This window comes from Macaca fascicularis, chromosome 3, assembly GCF_037993035.2.
Source record: "Macaca fascicularis isolate 582-1 chromosome 3, T2T-MFA8v1.1".
NCBI lineage: Eukaryota > Metazoa > Chordata > Mammalia > Primates > Cercopithecidae > Macaca > Macaca fascicularis.
The window spans coordinates 112,260,329-112,277,715 of record NC_088377.1 but is presented as its reverse complement, the minus strand read 5'-3'; the positions used below and the strand labels follow the sequence as shown (position 1 = coordinate 112,277,715).

General features: G+C 36.4%; 1 long non-coding RNA gene across 1 annotated transcript; it reads left to right on the top strand.

The window, feature by feature from the left end:
• The first annotated feature begins 718 nt into the window (after nucleotides 1–718).
• Nucleotides 719–7,644, top strand: LOC102125071 (uncharacterized). The gene is made up of 2 exons (XR_006696843.3): nucleotides 719–911; nucleotides 7,426–7,644. It is a non-coding gene; the product is annotated as an uncharacterized lncRNA (long non-coding RNA).
• The last annotated feature ends 9,743 nt before the right edge of the window (nucleotides 7,645–17,387 follow it).

Below are 17,387 nucleotides of genomic sequence, written 5' to 3'. Positions count from 1 at the left end.
TAATCCCAGCACTTTGGGAGGCCAAGGCGGGCGGATCACGAAGGTCAGGAGATCGAGACCATCCTGGCTAAGACGGTGAAACCCCCTCTCTACTACAAATACAAAAAATTAGCCGGGCGTGGTGGCGGGCGCCTGTAGTCCCAGCTACTCGGGAGGCTGAGGCAGGAGAATGGCATAAACCCGGGAGGCGGAGCTTGCAGTGAGCCGAGATCGCGCCACTGCACTTCAGCCTGGGCGAGAGCGAGACTCCGTCTCAAAAAAAAACAAAAACAAAAAAGTGTGTGACAATCGTTACTTCCACTAGAATGCTACAGAAAACTTTATGACAAAATTGTGAGCTATGCCTTTTCCTTCACCTTTTTTCTCTTCTATTTTTTTTAATTTTTGTAGAGATGTGTTCTATGTTGCCAGACTAGTCTCTGGACTCCTGGCCTCAAGGATCCTCAGGCTTTGACCTCTGAAAGTGCTGGGATTGCAGGCATGAGCCACCACACCTGACCTCCTTCACTTTCTTAAATACATCTTGGGCATGAGTCAAAGTTAATTTGCTGGTAAGGGAAGCAACAAAGCGATTAAGGTATACTATATAAGAGTTATGGAAATTAAGGAGTTATATAGTTGGAAAAGAGAATGCTTATAGACACAACTGGCTTTAAAAAAAAAAAAGCACCTAATTTGATACAGATTCAATGTCTTAAAACCATCCTATTCCTATCAGTTGTTACAGAGGAAACGTGGGACAGGGTGATCTGAAATGCCTGGTTCTTTGGCTATCAGAAATTAAAACAAAGCAAGCTATCTTAAGAAGCACGTGATGAGGATGCATCTGTGACTATTACTGCAAAAGGTTTGATTCCTCAACAGCCGTGTCCAGTCTGTCTGATTAACACAGGAAAGCATGACAAAAAGAGGTAAGAGGCAAAAATCGAGTGTAAGATGTTTCTAAACAGGCCACTGCCAGTGATTTCTAAACCTACAAGCAAATATTCGGAATATCCAAGTTGCCTGTTTTTTAATTTTGAAACAAAAACAATTTCTTCTACATATTCAGGTTGTCACCAATTGGCTCTAATTGCTTTTTGAGAAACAGGAAAAGTATGCCTTTGACCTCCTAGGCAAATTGCATCTAGCAAGCAGTTATCTCATTTAATCTTTTGATGCCTTAAAGCATTCTATTAACTCCAGTTTCTTCATAATGCAATATTATCAGTGTCATCTACCATCTCTACTGAACATTAAATACTATATACTCATTAACAAGGACTGGTGTCAAAGCCTGCAAATTGGTATTGAAATAATGCATTGACAACAGAGAAGACATCCTAAGAACAGGTAAGAGTTGGATATCCTCATTCTTTTTACAGCTTTAATAGGGCAGTAGTAAGCAGAAATCTCAGAGCATTTAAGAGTACTCTGAAGTCTAGCCCAGCATGTGCTTTTCTCTTGCATGATACTTTTTGAGGCAATTTTGAGCCAACTCAAGACAGAAAGACAGAAGCAGAAATAATATGAGGCTTTACTAACAAATACAGCCATAACAAAATAATAATGTACACAAATGTCTTCAATATTAGCTCTGCAATGCAAAGATCTAAATAGAAAGAACTGCATTATAAATTTGTAAAAGTCTACAAAATAATTAAGAGGTATTACTACATCAGTGACACCTCAGTCAATCATTTTGAAAACAAAAATTTAGAGCCCTTTTCAAACATTTAATTCTTAATTATGGATACTGTTTTTCAGTATCTATTATGGGCCAGGCACTGGTGGTAGACATTTTGCATGTATTATATTTAACATTTGAAAAAGATCATTACAGTAGATCTTACTACCCTTATACGCCACTAGAGGTTTAGTAATTTAGTATTTCCTTTTAATATACTCCCATCAATGTGGTATGGTTTTTCGTTTGGTTAGTTTTGTTTTTAAGCACATGCTTACTTTCTAGTACTATAAGATGCCCTGGGGTCATCATGCCCCAGGTCTAGAATCAGCCATATGTTTCAGAAATCTTGGTGTCTTTTGTTGGAGAATGGTGTCAGAAACCAAAATCTAGGCTCAAGAAGTGCTATTTGCTGCTTGGGTGTCGTTTCTTTTAAGACCTGGTAGCTGACAGAGCAAGGAATTAACTACTTGTATACTAACCCTTGTATATATACCTGTGTATAAATATTTCAGCATGTAATCATTTGTATTTATATTAAGCTAAACATGAATTCATACTGGTATCCAACTCTAATCCATTATCAGATGGATCATTCTAGTCTCTTCCCCTTGCTTATCTGTATGTAATTTCTACTTCGACAGTGAGAAACCTGACACCTAACATCTACCATCCATTTACTTAATTGTTCAGTTTCAAAATACATATATAGCAATTTCAGAATTGTTAACCCATACCCCCATGGGAAACAAATTTATCAACTAGAGTACATTGCCTATGTGCAGTTCCTTCAGTATAGACCAATTCCTTATAGACCAATCATTCCTAAAGTCACTTAGTTCAGCACCTTTTCTCCCAACCCTTTCATTGAGATTGTTTCATACATTTGTGATACATTTAAATTCTCTTGTCAAAGTCAGCATTCTTTCCTGAGATTTGCCTACCTCCTAAATGATTTGATTTTTAATTTGCATACATTTTCACTCTTTGTGCTGCAAAGTTCTACAAGTTCTGACAAATGCATTATGTCATGTCTCCACCATTGTAGTATCATACAGAATAGTTTCATAGCCCTAAAACATAAAGGAAAAGAGAAGTACATAACGAAACTGCTTTTATATGTTTATCTGTAGACCCAAACAACTGATCATTGTATTGAATAAACTTCACTTGAATCAGAGATATTTATATTGATAAATAATATATAATCGATTTCTCTATAATACCTAGTTACCTAATACTTGTTAAAGTCTTACCATATACTAGTAGCTGTTCTAGGTGCTTCACAGCAATCCTATAAGATAGGAACTGTTATTATTTCCATTTTACAAATGAGTAAACTGAGGCTCAGAGAGTTAAAATTTTTTGCTAAAGTTTACACAGCTAGTAGAAGAGCCAATATTTAAAGAAAAAATGATACATTTATACATAACTGTATATATGTGTAAGCTTATCTATATGTACATATATATGTTATGTGAAGTTGTATGATACAAAATTGTGTGTATACTGTATCAAGTATATTAATTGAGCTAACTTTAAGAACTAAAAATTTTCAACCATCTTTGTCTTTCATTTTTTATGTGAATCGTAAATGTTGTGGTGGGTCCTTGAACTCCTGTTTTTGCCTTTAGCCAAAGGAGGAAATGAGGAAAGGAATCAGTACTCATAGATGAAGCTTAATACATGCCTATATTTAAGGCTTACCTCAGCTAGTTTCATTTTTACAGAAGAAGGGTGAAATCAAAGGCTTTCATTATATTGCTTCCTGTTTTACTATTTTAACAACTAAGGTAAAATAATAAAATTATTCTAAGAATTACTGTTGTTTTTAAATGATAATATGTTAATTTGCACAGTTAATTTGGCATACCTTCACCCTTGCATATATGGTGATCTTTTTGTTTTGAATGAAAATTTTAAATTGAAAACTATTTATAATAAATGTACATACAATTAAATGGAAGAGATGTTACACACATGCCCCACAATATTGGCTGTGGAATAAAAAGAATAAAAGTCTGGAAAGATTTGCACCGTGGCCTTGCCTTTGCTATTAAATGAAATTAAACCTTGGAAATGAAAGATCACCATTTGTTGAGCTTCAGTTTCCTTTTCTGTAAAGTAATGACATTGAAACATATAATTAGAGTAACACGAATATACTGTCTACATTAATATGGTGGGTTGTTATTGTAATCATTGGACAATGCCTTGTGGCTCAAGATCAAATGCTTTGTAAGGTTTCTTTTTGTGTTAAAACTGTTATACTTAGTGAAAGTAAGTTGCAGTTCATTTTCTTATCACTTTCCTTCAACAAATATATGCATCATCACCTTTTTACAAAAACCTTGCTACCAAGCAGTGGCACAGACTGCTGTGAACTATTTTGCGTATGGTAATGAACTCCTCGAATTACCACCTTTCTATTTAAAATGAGACACCTCCTACCTTATAATGGCCATATGTGCAAATGAACAGAAAAATCAGCAAAAATGTCAAGAAAAGTTCTGGTGTATAAAAACAAATCAAATTATCAAATAAAAGGCATATAAAATCAGGCTATTTATTCTTGAAATCTATGGAATGTTCACCTAATCTGGATGGATAAGATTTGTATTCTGTCTTGTTCACTAAATCAGCAAAATGCTGAGGGCTTCACATTTTATTTTTAAAAATAGATGTCCTTTTCGAGTTTTCCTGTTGCTGGGGAAGTGTTCTTGCTGTTGCTAACAGAGAGCTAAATGTTCTGCTTTGAATGGGATGTGTTTGTTTTTATTGGTAGGAGTGGCAGAAGGATGAATGAAGGAATCCATGTTTTTAGCTGTGTTTCTTTAAGTGAGATGTCTGCCTTCTGGGTAGAGGTACCCTATTGGCTATTTACCAGATAATCCGTCTATAGAATCATAGAATATGCTCATTAGTTTACATATTATTTTATTCATTAAATCTTAAATGGGCTAACTATTGAAATTTAGAGATCATAAGGTTTTGGAATTCATATCAGGAACATCAATTATCGCTCAACATCTAGTGGTTAGAAGGTGCACAGAAGATATTTAAACCCTTTACATTTTTGCCTAATGTAATTTAGCCTCAATAAAAAGGGAAGAAAAATAGATGAGATCTGGCTTTTTCTTTAAATCTTTTGATCATATAATTAAAATACAAGCCATTTTTTTCTTAATCTTTATATATTACTCTTTGCTCTATTTACCACAGGAAACTGATGGGAGAAATATCACAGACAAAATATTACAAAATATTACTTTGGTATATACTGTGCTTAAAACTGCATGGAAAAACAGTAGTTCTTCTGGCTATCCCAACCTTACATAGGAATTACAGAATTACTTTTTAATGTAATTTATTGCCCTAAAATTAAGTTCTATATTATTATGATTTTAATTGTGTTGTAGTACTATATAAAAGATTGTTGATTTCATAAACAAGAGCTTTTACCTTGTGTCTGTTCTGAGTAATTCATTGAACTTTATGGTTATGCCAAAAAATGTGATAATGCTGAAACTCTACACTGTGAAAATATAATTGAGTTTCTAAATTTCATGTTTGTCTTTAGGGTAAAGTTGTTACCCTAAAGTCATTGGTTTATGGGGAGGAGGCAATATTTTATAATAGCTCTCTAAATCTATCTGTAGCATGACGATGCTATGTGTTCACCTCATCATTTCATTTTCCTCATTGATATTGAAAGAGATTACATGCTCTACCTATCTGGTTAGGGTGGTCTAACTAGCTTAAATCAAAGGAGTGTAGCAATCCTCCCCTCTATCCATCTTCCAAGGTGACCTTGGATGCTACAGATTGAGATAATAGAAACTCAAACTGGAAGGAACTACACAGGAGAACCCATCTACTAGATCAGGAAAAAAATACCTTTGGACTTTGCATGAGTGACAAATTCTTTTATTATTATGGGTGGTGGTTATAGCAGCTGGCAATATATGCCCTGAATAAAATACCCTCTAACTCTACTTTCTGAGAATAGAAAGTTTCTAACCTAAGGAATGTTTGCCCTCTTTTTCCCCCCACCCCTCAGGATCAGGGGACTGTTTTAATTAAGGGATATTACTTAAGTAGATCTCCAATTGATATACAATCCTCGAAGGACTATGGCCTTAATAAATCATGTCGTAGGTGTTATAGATTAGACTACATACACACACACACACACAGAGATTAAGATTTCTGGGTCAAAAGGGTGACCTCAAAACCCTGCTCTGGCCGGGCGTGGTGGCTCACACCTGTAATCCCAGCACTTTGGGAGGCCGAGGTGGGTAGATCACTTCAGGTCAGGAGTTCAAGACCAGCCTGACCAACATGGTGAAACCCTGTCTCTACTAAAAAAAAATAGAAAATTAGCTGGGCGTGGTGGCACACACTTGTAATCCCAGCTACTTGTGAGGCTGAGGCAGGAGAATTGCTTGAATCCGAGAGGCGGAGGTTACAGTGAGCCAAGGTCACGCCATTGCATTCCAGCCTGGACAACAAGAGCAAAACTCCGTCTAAAAAAGAAAAAAAAAAATACCCTACTCCAACCAGGTTACACAGAAAAGAAAACCAAGGAAGCGATGAATAGCAATAAGGATGAATAAGAGAGTTACGGACCAGAAACAGGGAACATCCTGAGAAACTCTCCAGAGAGTTCCAATAGCTAATATAATCCAAGGATGTGGTAAAACTGGAAACTAAGAGAGTAGTTGGAGAGGATTCCGATTTTGAAAGATGTTCTATTGTGGGCCAAATAGTATCAAACAACATTGCATGCTGCACAGAAATCTTTCATGAAAAGAAGAGTCAATCAGTGCAGCAAACTTCATTGTTATCTTATTTTCAGAAATTGCTACTAGTACACATCTTTGTGTTCAGTAATGTCCTGTCGGTAGCTTAAAACCAGCTATAGTGGGAGAATGTACACAACAGAAATAGCCAAATGACAAATTAAGGCTTGAATTATTGCTTTGCTGGTTTTTTAGAGTTAAGACCAAGAGAAAATGTTAATAATGAATAGTAGGCCAGACGTGGTGGCTCACGCCTGTAATCACAGCACTTTGGGAGGCTAAGGCAGGAGGATTGCTTGAGGCCAGGAGTTTGAGACCAGCCTGGGCAACATAGTGAGATCCTGTTTCTACAAAAATAAAATAGAAAATAGCCAGGCATGGTGACACATGTGTGGAGGAGGCACCTACTTGGGAGGCTGAGGCAGGCGGATCACCTGAGTCCAGGTGTTCAAGGTTGCAGTGAGCCATGATCATGCCACTGCACCCCAGCCCGGGCTACAAAGTGAAACCCTGTCTCAAAAAAAGAAAACACACACATAAAGGTGTCATGACTAGCTGTACATGATGTATAGCACAAACAAAAAACTACCTTTCAAGTATAGGCACAGCCTTTTTGTGTATATGTAGTTTGTTTTATTGCAATTTGCAGATATTTTGGTTTTTACAAATTGAATGTTTGTGGCAACCCTGCATCAAGCAAGTTTGTCAGCACCATTTTTCCAACATGTGCTCACTTCATGTTTCATTTTCACATTTTGGTAATTCTCACATTTCAAACTTTTTCATTATTATGATATCTGTTATGATGGTCTGTGATCAGTGATTTTTGATGTCAATATTGTAATTTTGGAGGGGCAATATGTACCATATCCATATAAGACTGCAAATTTAATCAATAATGTTGTGTTCTGACTGTTCCACTGACTGTTCTTTCTCACTCTCTCTTCCTTTCTTCAGACCACTTTATCCCCTGAGACACAAGAATATTGAAATTAGACCAACTAATAACACTATAATGGCCTCTAAATATTCAAGTGAAATGAAGAGTCAGATGTCTCTTTCAATCAAAAGCTAGAAATGATTAAGCTTAGTGAGGAATGCATGTCAAAAGCCAAGATAGGCTGAAAGCTAGGCCTCTAGCACCAACAGTTAGCCCAGTTGTGGATACAAAGAAAAGGTCTTGAAGGAAATTGAAAGTGCTACTGCATTGAACACATAAAAGATATGAAAGTGGAACTGCCATATTACTAATATGGAGAAAGTTTGAGTGGTCTGGATAGATCAACCCAGCTACAACATTCTCTTAAGCCAAAGCCTAATGCATAGTAAGGCCCTAACTCTCTTCAATTCTATCAAGGTTGAGAGAAGTAAAGAAACTGCAGAAGAAAGGCTTGAAGCTAGCAGAGGTTGGTTCAGGGGGTTTAAAGAAAGAAGCTATCTCTATAACATGAAAGTACAAGGTGAAGCAACAAGGGCTGATGTAGAAGCTGCAGCAAGTTATCCAGAAGATCTAGCCAAGATCATTGATGAAAGTGGCTATCTTAAACAATATATTTGCAATGTAGATGAAACAGCTTTCTATTGGCAGAAGATGTCATCCAGGATATTTACAGCTAGATAAGAGAAGACAATGCCTGGCTTCAGAGCTTCAAAGGACAGGCTGACTCTCTCATTAGAGGCTAATGCAACTGGTGAGTTTAAGTTGAAACCCATGCTCATTTGTCATTCTGAAAATCCCAAGGCCCTTAAGAATTATACTAAATCTACTCTGCCTGTGCTCTAGAAATGGAACAACAAATCCTGGGTAACAGCACATCTGTTTACAACATAGTTTACTGAATATTTTAAGCCCACAGTGGAGACCTACTGCTCAGAAAGAGGGATTCCTTTGAAAATATTACTGCTTATTAACAATGGACCTGATCACCCAAGAGCTCTGATGGAGATGTCTGGGAGAGAAATGTTGTTTTCATGCCTGCTAACCCAACATCTGTTCTGCAGCCCATGAATCAAGGAGTTGTTTCAACTTTCAAGTCTTAGTGTTTAAGAAATGCATTTCATAAGGCTGTAGCTGCCATAGATTAGTGATTTCTCTCATGGATCTGAGCAAAGTAAATTGAAAATTTTTGGAAAGGTTTCACCCTGCTAGGTGTCATTAAAAATATTTGTGATTCATGGGAGGAGGCCAAACTATCAATATTTATGTAGGAGTTTGGAAGAACTGGATTCCAACGCTCATAAATGACTTACAGAGGTTCAAGACTCCAGCGGAAGAAGTTATTTTAAATGTGGAAGACATAGCAAGAGAACTAGAATTAGAAATATAGTCTGGAGATGTGACTGAATTGCTGCAATCTCATCATCAAACTTGAGTGGATGAGGAATGGCTTCTTATGGATGACCAAAGAAATGCCTTCTTGAGATGGAATGTACTCCTAGTGAAGATGCTGTGAACATTGTTGAAATCACAACAAACGATTTAGAATATTACATAATATTATTATTAATATAATAATATATTATTAGTTGATAAAGCAGCAGCCGAGTTGGAGAGGATTCCAATTTTGAAAGATGTTCTATTGTGGGCCAAATAGTATCAAACAACATTGCATGCTGCACAGAAATCTTTCATGAAAAGAAGAGTCAATCAGTGCAGCAAACTTCATTGTTATCTTATTTTCAGAAATTGCTACAGCTACCCCAACCTTCAGCAACTGCTAGCCTGATCAGTCAGCAGCCATCAACCTTGAGGCAAGACCCTCCACCAGCAAAAAGATTACCACTGGCTGAAGGCTCAGATGATTGTTAGCAATTTTTAGCAGCAAAATACTTTTAAATTAAATTATGTGTATTTTTTAGATATAATGCTATTGCACACTTAATAGATTACAGTTTTATATAAACATAACTTCTATATGCACTAGAAAGCCAAAAAATTTTTGTGACTTGCTTTATTGAGATATTTGCTCTATTGCTGTGGTCTTGAACTGAACCCACAATATCTCCAAGGTATACCTGTATTCAAAAACTTAATTATCCAATTTAGCGAAGAATTTGCTCACATGAAGTTGTTCATTGACAAATGAATGAAGTTCTGACATTTACTTGCTAACAAAAAAGAAAATATCAGCCAACACTCATGTTTATGGAACACTTTTTATTAATTGCAACCATAATTTAGGGAGGATACAGGAATTCAGCAAAAGTCAGAAAAAGCATTAGAAGAGGTTTAATTGGCTATGTGAAAATCATAACATGAATATTATATCATTTTTAATAATTGTGTGCCATTTATTCTTCATGTTAGTAAAGTATATTTCAAAAATATATACATGTGTGTATTTTCTTTCCTAGAGAGCACATTTATCAGCACAGCACTGACACTCTTTTACCCCTTTCACACTGCCTTAGTTTATCCATTAATTGCCAGCTCATTTCCTTCTTTGACATTCTCACATTTGTTTGGCTGAAACTTGAAATAGTTGTCAGAAAAAAGTTGAGAAAGGTAATTTCTCACCATTATCTCTGTTGTCTTAGATACTTGATACGGGAAGCTGTGGATATTGGTTATAGTATTTAAGGTATTCCATTCTCTTTCTTCTAGTTACAAACTTCGCCTCTCTTGCCTTCCTGCCACAGAAGAGACTATGGAACTCAGACTTGATTAATTTGAGCAACAGTGATTAGTGGATTATCAAGTGTCCTAATGAAACAGAGAATTTGTCTCTGGGTTTGATACATAGATTCTCAGGGGAACTTCTTCCTAGGGTGGTTAAGCTGGATCTTCTGGCAGGTTAAGTTCTCCACCATGTGAAGAAGGTATCTCTGCAGCAGGAGAAAATGAGATTACTGTGCCAAGAGAGGTAATTCCCACAGTAGTGAACAGCAGATAGAGTACATCCTGGTAATGCTGACTCTCCAGACCCAGTTCTTGTGGGCATTACTTCTTGCAGCCATTGAGTTATTCTACTATTTTCCCAGCTATATGGGCAATATATTGATATTTGCCTTAAGATACTTTGAGTTGACTTTCTCTTATTTGCAACAATAGTGTCCTGACTCATAAAAATCCCTGTGTATTTAGTGGGCAGGCTTCATTGAGTTTGCAAACTTCCTGAAATTCTAAGCAAGATTTGTGTGTTTCTGTTTAGGTGCATTTTTACCCTCTGGGAATAGGGTTCCTGGCTTTCCTCAGATTTGAAAAAAGAATATATGCCCACAAAAGCTGACTAAAGTTAACGTGAGTCAAAATAAGCTAAATACATAGCTTTGTATGTCAGAATTTGTTCAGTGTGTATCACACAAATCAAGTGGTGGTTACATTCACCTGAGCATGAATTTGAGTCTTTCTTTGATGTTTTTGACCTAGATTTCAAAGCTTCCTAGGAGTTTTAAGTCCCAAAGGCACTTAATTTTCATTTGATTTCTTCCTTGTTACTTTCTTCACATAGTAACCTATTTGTATATGTGTGATATTGTTAGCATATTTCTCAGGAGAGACTAAAATGGAAGGCACTTGTTATTCACTTGATTTATGAAATTTCAAGAAGGATGAACAGTGAATATGGAGTCAGTATCTGTATTTTATCAAAACTTCAAAAAATGACTTTTATCTATCTTTAGAAATAACTTTCAAGGAAATGACATCAGGCATTAAACTCAAATTTGGTAACTATTTCTCAGATGTTTTAAGATTACTTTTACAAAGACTTCTGGGTTAAGAGGACAATGAAATTAAGTTATAGGGTGGGAAGAACCTTTGTTGGGGGCAAATTAAAACTAGACTTATTGTGAATGAGAAAACAGTAAAATATAAGAAACCTATCTTTTTCTCTTGTGATATTAGCTATCAAGTGGAAAATAATTGCATTTGGTAAAAGCAAAATAAAGTGTTCCCAATACTATGCATTCAATACCTTTACTTCAGAAACAGCTAAAGCAATTTCAGAGGATGATTTTTGTCTAAGAAAGTAATTTATTGCTTGAATAAGCATGACACAGAAGGCTGTGCAGGTTCTGCTCGCCTAACTGAAGCAATATTTTGTCAGCCTCTGTGAGAGTTTTGATTGATTGTATCTATGGCACTAAAAAGAAATTATTTAAATCTTCTTTAAAATGTAATGCACACAATAAACTAATATAGTGAGTTCTTTGAAAATAAATCTTAATTGAAAATTAAAATGCAGTATATTTAACTTTATAAAAAATAAAAACACTTTCTCACCGGAGCCAATAGACAACATTATAAATATCCTGTCAAAGTTGAAGTAAATACACAATGTTTAAGGCTTACAGAAGAATACAAACAGACTAAAATATCAGATTAATGGATAAGTCTAGTAATGAGAATTTAAGAGCTAAAGCTATGAAATTAGCTGGCCTTTTTTTTTTTTTTTTAGACGGAGTTTCACTCTTGTTGCCCAGGCTGGAGCAAAATGGCATGATCTCGGCTCACCACAGCCTCCACCTGCTGGATTCAAGCGATTCTCCTGCCTCAGCCTTCCGAGTAGCTGGGACCACAGGCATACACCACAATGCCCAGCTAATTTTGTATTTTTAGTAGAGACAGGGTTTCACCATGTTGTTCAGGCTGGTCTCGAACTCCCTACCTCAGGTGATCCACCCACCTTGGCCTCTCAAAGTGCTGGGATTACAGGCGTAAGCCACCATGCCTGGCCAACTGGACCATTTTAAGAAGAATTTTACTACATTTAAATTTGTGCACTTAGTTGAAATTTAGTGTTGCTTCTCTAAATCATACAAACCATTAAGTTGTTAGTTGAGAATGATTAATACACAGAAAGAAATTCTATCCTTAGTTCTAAGTCTGCAGTAGTTTATACCTATTTAATGGGTAGTTGGGCTAGTCTGACCTTTAAGGCTAGCTCATATTCTTGGAATCTACATCTTCATGAATACCTCTTATGCTATTGGCAATAATATTAATTCAAACATATGCACAGATAGGTTGATATATAAGCTTGACACAGAAAGCTATTAAGTCGTGTTCACTGAACTGAAACAATATTTTACCATCCTTTACATGAGTGTGTGTATGTGTGTGGGTGTGTCTAAAAGAAAGGTTTGGGTACAAGATTAATGAATTGACCCCTGGATGTTCCTGATGACAGAACTCAGATTTTCATGAGAATTCATTACAATAGAACTGCAAATTAACATGGTTTTAGGTGTTGTGTTCAGCTCCGAGAAGAAAAAGTTAGATGCAAAGAAATCTGGTTTGAGACAAGAAATATGTGACTTATTATTCTTTATTATCTACTTACTGAAATTCTTTATTACCTCCATAAGATACCTTACCCTGATGTCAAAAGTAGTAACTGATCCCGAACTAAACCATGCTGTGACACAGTTTGGCACTATTTAAGTTGTTATTTTATGTGACATGCAGATAGAGTTTTAAAACACAAAATAAATAACCAACAGACCCATGTGGCAATTCCTCATTCCTCACACCAAAGACTTTATAGATACTAAGGAGTATATAAAACACCACACTCTCACCCATGGATAATACTAATACCGAGTTAGAAGGTTTTCACCCTTATACTGCCAGAAAGGAAATTGCAAACAGATGATATACACAGTTCATTGATATGCTTAATACACTTACTCCATGAAGTGTAGAAAAACTGCCAAAAAAAGAAATTATGAACAGCATTCCAAATGCTTAGGAAGTTAATGTTACATTTTAGAAAAGTCATGACCGAAAACCATTTTCTACTTCATACATGCTACTTAGATATCTGCACAAGCTTTCCCCTCACAGATAAAAAACTGAAAGTAAATGTAAAACACCAATAAACCTGGCCACTAATATTGCCACTTCAAGAACATGGACAATAATGTGACATCTTTCATAGCTGACAGGATTTCTGCCAGAGGCTTGATAGATTGTCCTCTACCGAGTTACTTCTACCTATTTCTCAATTACAAGCTTATGTTCCTGCAAAATACTAACCTAGCCAAATAAATAACCGTTGTTTCTGAAAAGAGCATCTGCCCTGTGTCCCTTCTTCTATTCTATTTTAATAAATCAGGGTCAGCACATGACCAAAAAAAAAAAAAAAAAAAAAAAAAAAAAAAAAAATCTGAAATCTTCTCTACTAGTCTCTCCGGAAATACAGCATCTAAAATTAATCCTAAGCGTCCACTTTTGTGCTTTCTCTCCTCATACCTTATAATGACACCTCTACCTTTTCTGATTCACAGGTAACTCCTAAACTAAAGGTACATCAGACCCAACAGGCAGAAAAAGAGCCTGCGAGGCAAGAGAATGAGACCCAAATGCTGCACCAGTGTAAGCTGAAGTACAAAGGAGGCCAAAAGTTTACCCTACTATGTTTGATTTTTAAAATTCTATAGCCCATTTTAGGTTAAAAATCCTATCACCTCTTTTTTCAAAATGTCTACCCCCATCCCAAACATGAGGACCACTTTTTCTACCCTCTTCCAAATGTGAAACCTGCTGAGAAATTAAAAAGAACAGAAGTCAATAGGCACTGAGGAAAAAGATGGGTCTCAGAGTAGGTTTGCGATAGGTACAAAACATTTAAAGTATTAGTATAAGTCCTTTAACAAAAGTAAGATAATTCTTTTACTTTCAGAATTTTTATTTGCATAACTTTGTTTAATAGACAACTGATTGAACTTTGATTATAAAATAATTATGAAAACCCCAAAATGAATGTGACTGCTTGCCGTAATTGATGCAGTTACAGTTTGAAAGTAACACATGTCGCAAAGAGAGGACACAGCAGAAAATTTAGAATCATAATTTTTAGGCAGTAACTGTTGATGAATGCCAATTTTGAATTATTTTAAAAACCAGAAACTAATAAATAGTTTTATAGGACACAGTTTTATAAAACTTAAAAGTAAATTTTTTTGTGAACTCTCTAGAGAATAAGTTTTGGCAAATATGCTAGTGATGAAACACTTTCTATTCTGTAATAATTATATTGTATGCAATCATTATTTTGTATGTCTTTACTACATCGAGCTTCTCAAAGAGCCTATCTTTGTATCTCCAGATCCTATACAAAATGTAACTAAATAAATGTTTGCACAGTTGATTATTTTACTTATTTATACCTTATATTGTTATAGAATACATTCTTGAGAGTTTACATTAGAATCAGTTCTGAAGCTTTTTAGAAAACAAATTCTCGGACCCCACTCTGCACATAGGGCTACATATGTTTTAAAAGCTGTACAAATTGATATACATGCTATGACATGATGGATATATAGAGACATGATGGAAACATGCCTGCCAAAGTCAGGAACAAGGTAAGGATACCTATCAGCTCCACTACTACTAAACTTAGACCAAAGCTATTAGCTGGTGAAATCATACAAGGGAAAATAAGCAGCATTGTAAGAATTTGAAAAGAAAGAACCCAGTGCAGTAGTGCATACCTGGCAACTGAAGTCCTAGCTACTTGGGAGGCTGAGGTGGGAGGAGGGCTTGAGCCCAGGAGTTTGAGGCCAGGCTGAAAAACACAGGAAGATCCTATTTCTTAAAAACTAAAACTAAAAATAAAAAAATTAGAAAACAGAGTAAAACTGTATGTAATGACATATGATACATTGGTATACCGAAAACACAGAAGATAATCAATGCTAAGACTAACACAAGTAAGAAAAAACATTTAATAAGGTAGCAGATATTTAAAATATATAATTAAAGAAGCAAATGTTTAAAATAAGGGCAGAAAGAAATATTTAGAAATAAATCAACAAAAACTGTGCAAAACCTATGTAAGAAAAACCTTAAAATACTCAAATTCAGAAAGTAGGCCTGAAGTAATGGAAATACATCCTTTCTCTTTGGGAAAGAAAACTCGATATTATAAAGATGTAAATTCCCTTTAATTTAATATATAAATTAAATGTGATCCCAATAAAGATACTCTGAAGTTGTTGTTGTTATTTGATGAAGATAGATTAATGCTAAGATTCATGTGGAAAAGTAAACATGCAAGAATACATAGGGAAACTCCAAATAAAGAAAAGCTAGGCCAGGCCAGGCGCAGTGGCTCACGACTATAATCCTAGCACTTTGGGAGGCCAAGGTGGGCAGATTGCCTGAGCTCAGGAGTTTGAGACCAGCCTGGGCAACACGGTGAAACCCCATCTCTACTAAAACACAAAAAATTAGCCTGCTGTGGTGGCATGCGCCTGTAGTCCCAGATACTTGGGAGGCTGAGGCAAGAGAATTGCTTGAACCCAGGAGGTAGAGGTTGCAGTGAGCCAAGATCATGCCACTGCGCTCCAGCCTCGGTGACAGAATGAGACTCCATCACCAAAAAAAGAAGAAGAAGAAATAAAAGCTGGCCGGGCACAGTGGCTCACACCTGTAATCCTAACACTCTGGGAGACTGAAGTGGGCAGATCACCTGAGGTCGGGAGTTCAAGACCAGCCTAGCCGACATGGCAAACCCCATCTCTACTAAAAAAATACAAAAATTAGCTGGGCTTGGTGGCACACTCCTGTAATCCGAGCTACTCAGTAGGCTGAGGCTGGAGAATCACTTGAACCTGGGAGGTGAAGGTTGTAGTGAGCTGAAATCGTGTCATTGCACTCCAGCCTGGGTGACAGAGCAAGACTCAGTCTCAAAAAAAAAAAAAAAACTAATGAGTGAAAAGTAGACTTACATGACATAAAACATACTTTAAAGCCTCTATAATTAAAAAAGTAGAGTGTGGATGCAAGAATAGAGAGACCAATAAAAAAGAATACCAGGTCCATAAATAGATCCAAGCACATAAGAAAGTTAGTAAATGATAGATGTGGAAGTTTGTATCACGGAGGGGAAATGATAGTCTTTAACAAAAATCGTATTCACATATTAGAATTTTGGAGCCAGGTGCAGTGGCTCATGCCCCAGGACTTTGGGAGGCTGAGACAGGAGGATCACTTGAGGCCATGAGTTCAAGACCAGCCTGGGCAAAATAGTGAGGCCTCATCTATACAAAACATTAAAAAAATTAGCTGGACCTGGTGGCATGTGCTTGTGGTCCCAGCTACTGGGGAGGCTGAAATGAGAGGATTACTTGGGCCTTTGGAAGTTGAGACTATAGTGAATGGTGATCATGCCACTGCACTCTATCCAGCCTGGGCATCAGAGCAACACTCTGTCTCAGACCAAAAAAAAAAAAAAAAAGAATTTTGGAAAAAGACAAAATTAGGTCCATACTTCATCTATTCAAAAGAGAATTCTCCAAACACATCAGGTATCCAAATGTAAAATATTAAATCATATAATTACTAGAAGAGAACATGAATGAGTTCATTTAAGACATGAATGTCAGTGCTGCTACGTACATGATCCCATATCAGACACTGTATATAGGTGATCTCAACGAAAAGTTGCTCAAAACTCAGTGAGGAAGATACATTGTCATCATACCCACTCTGTCGATGGAGAAAGCTGATGCGGATAAGCTACAAGATAGAAGGCCACATATTTCCCTGGGTGGTCTCTCTCACCCTGATCATGTAAATTAACAGCTTATATTCATAGATGTATTCAGAGCCTAAAGAAGATTTTAAGAAACAAGGTATCATACCCATTACAGGCAGCCTTGCAGCCTTCTGCAAATTCCTCATGCAGCAGAACCTGCAGTGTAATGACAACAGTTAAGTCCAGGCCATTTTGGGAAAAGCAAGGGAAGATACTGCTGAAAGGTCGCAGGCTCCTTATAGACGCTCTCAAGGCTGGAGCTGTGCCAAAAGTTTTCTTCTCTAGCCATCTATAATACATAAAGAAGCTGCTCATCGATAAGCCGAAGGGTGTCAGCCTCATTAAGATGAAATTCGAGGACATGAGGGATTGGTCCAACCTAGTAATGCCACAAAAATAATGGGGATTTTTGCCAAACCTGACCATGTTAAC